Here is a 3,118-nt window from a genome sequence, read left to right on the forward strand (position 1 = left end):
CAATGGTGAAATCATCTGCCGCTTGTTCTTTTTTCAATCTGAGACTTGAACCCTCTCTACCTGAAAGGGAGAGAGAGCTCCAATGTTTTGTAAGGTCGTCCATTCCACTGTGAAATATGCAAATAATTTAAAAGTGTTTCCCAGACCCCTTGAAGGGATAATACCACTAGCCTTGAGAAAACACAGTTAACTCAAGGGACAAAACCTCCTTCCACGGAAGGGACGACAATGCCACATTACAGCAGAGCTCTCAGGGAGAAGCTTTGCTAGAGAGCAGGCAACCACACAATAAAATATATTCTAATACAAACTCTTGAAAACTTTGTACGAAAAAAGTTTATAGCAAATAGACTTTAACAATTTGTATTTTTAAAATACTTTAAACAATACTCATCGAAACATGTGCATAAAGAAAAAGATAAAAGATAAGTGAAAGAGACGTACATCAATATATATATATATATATATATATATATATAAAAGAAGTAAAATATAGAAAAGAAAAAAAAATACGCGTATTTCTCACTTCATCCTTCAAATATCAACACTTCTCTTACAAAAATGTCTTATACTATACTAACTCTCAAGGGCTACTCTCTTGAGGTCAAGAAATTCCACCAAGTCTACCCTTTATCTCTTTGCTACAGATGACTGAGTTCTTCTCTTGTACAAACATAACTGAGTTCTTTCTCCATCTCTCGTGACAGATCGGCGTTTTACCATTAGTTTCTTTTTCCATCTCTTGTACAAATCGTTTTCTCCCCGCAGCAATGTACTCTCAACGGAGGCACTTCAATACAGAGTATTGGGTGCCTACAAAATTGACTGTGAACCAGCTGGAAATGTATTGTAAAATCCTAGAAATAAAAGCGATTTACTTTGCACACAATCTAAAGATTCTTCTGTTAGAGGTCTCCGGTCCATTCTGACAACCACACAGAAGGTTGGTTTTTGTTTTTTGTTTTTAAACTTGTTGCATTAATCACATGGTTGCTTGAGATGTCTATGTGTTGTTCGATTAATTCTCTGCATTCCCACTGTTTTGGTGTTTTTTCATCCCTTTATGCGGTTCCAAGATTATATGACGAACTTGTTGAGTTGTGTTTGTGCAAATATTGCATGGGACTTGTTAGAAAATATAGCGATAAAGAATAAGTTTTGATTCAACAATAAAGTGTTAGAACAAGAATTTCATGGAGATTAGAACGAAAACAGTGTTAAAAACACATCCCCACACCAAAGTTATTGACCTTCACCATTTAGGAACCAGTGAAATTAACTAATGTGGGGAATTTCTAAAAGTAGAATTTGATTTATCTTTGCAATCAATAATTTGAATTTTAACTTCCTTTCTGGTAAGTTGTGAGTAAGATTGTTCCAAAAAGTTGAATCTTGAATTTTTGTTATATTGTTAATAAGTAACCTTATAAATCCGAGTTTGATATTTCCTAATGTTATTCGCATTTTTTAATCTTAAGTGGTGCTCCTCTATGCTTTTGAATGAAAGAAGGGAGAAAATAGTCTATATTCTTGAAAGTTGAGTTATGCTATATTTGTTAACAGTCTTTTGAATAATGGAAGCCCTGAATGAATTTTATTGCTGTTTTCTTGATATTTTCATAAGTTCTGTTTCCTGCCAGTGCTCTATTCATTTGCAAGTCGTGGAACGGAGCCCCGAATCATCCTCAACTGAAGCTAAGCAACCGAATGTTGAAATAGCTGCAAGTGGAAAGCTAAATCTTCTTGGCAGGATGCTTGAGGAGATTAATAAACAATCTTTAAAAGCACTTATTCTCTATGAGGTAAGTACGCAAAATACTGACCAAGTTTTGTTCCTCTCTTCCTTCTTCTTCTCCTTTGCTCTATAAGTAACTCTCATCTTCTTACTTGTAGTTTGTACTATGTTATTGATTCATTCTTGATGACTTTTGTTTATCAACATGCTGTCATTTTGCCTGAAGATGTCGAGTGTTCATTTCATCTGCCAAAATCTGAAACGATCAAAAATCTGAAACGATCAATTCTTTGCTTGAGGAATTCTATTTCAAACAGAATTTTGAGTTTTCCATGATTTTCAATGACCAGGGTAAAAATATAATGATAATCAGTGCTTATTAATAATGGCTAGTTGAGAACTTGAGGACAATCTGTGCTTTCACAATTGAATATTGTCAAAGCGTCAGATAGAGAATTTGGGCATAGATTTGTTGTGCATTGGTTACTAGTGCTTGGCATGGTGGTGGTTTGGGGCTTTGGTGCGACCAGTTGGTAGGCTTAACTGTTTTGGGTTTGTTTTGCAATGAGAGTTGCTTAGAACATTTTGTAAGTGTTTAAGCACCTCTGCAGGAACGCTAAGTTCCAATGAACAGCACACAGAGGCTTAAAAACACTAATTCTCAAAAATTGATTGCAAAAATGAGAGTACAATAGTACTTATTCAATCTGTCCTACATGTCAAACTAACATTGGTTACATCTAATACGAGTAACTAATTCATTAACAAGACTAACTAAGATAAGATAGACTGCCATATAACCAAATTAAACTCTTCTGTTTATCCATTTAAAGTCTTCTAGATCAGACTCCTGGAAGGTCATTGTGTATTTCACTAATTCTAAATGTTTCTTCCAACTGTCCACAGCCCATGGAACAGAACATCCAGGATTGAGTTTTTCTTGAGTTAATTCAATTCCAAAATTTCCATAATGCTATCCTTTTAATGATCAAATACCACAATTTAAGAAGTTGGCATTTGCCTGGCATGAACTTTTAGACGAATCACAGTAGATATTATGTAGACTCTGATGAATCAGTTTTAGTAATATGATTTCAAATATTTGGGCTGGACAATAATTGTTGAATTAGAAATAGGCTTAATAATGAATCCCCTCTAATTATCTTTCATTTTACTGCATTTGATTTGATGATTTTTTCTCTTGTTAGCAAGTAAAGTACTTATATCAATATACAATGATACGAAGGAGAACAATGGAATATACTAGCTATATGCCTAAAATTCTCCATAGAGATGAAAAATACAAGGAATCTAAAAAATAATCCATTTTGGATGGTCTACTCCTATCCAAGGATGTCCAACAAGACCCAACAAACTAGGAAT

At 34.2% G+C, this 3,118-nt stretch overlaps 1 protein-coding gene across 2 annotated transcripts in view; it reads left to right on the top strand.

Annotated features, from left to right (window-relative positions):
- The first annotated feature begins 511 nt into the window (after nt 1-511).
- Nucleotides 512-3,118, top strand: part of LOC115992579 — a 53,841-nt gene continuing 51,234 nt past the window's right edge. Inside the window, exons 1-2 of one of the 2 annotated variants that reach the window (XM_031116806.1) lie at nt 512-943; nt 1,625-1,802. The gene's annotated coding sequence lies outside the window, so the exon portion shown is untranslated. The remainder of the gene's footprint in view (nt 944-1,624; nt 1,803-3,118) is intronic. The other variant, XM_031116797.1, reaches the window with a different exon arrangement.

Source organism: Quercus lobata, chromosome 1 (assembly GCF_001633185.2).
Source record: "Quercus lobata isolate SW786 chromosome 1, ValleyOak3.0 Primary Assembly, whole genome shotgun sequence".
NCBI lineage: Eukaryota > Viridiplantae > Streptophyta > Magnoliopsida > Fagales > Fagaceae > Quercus > Quercus lobata.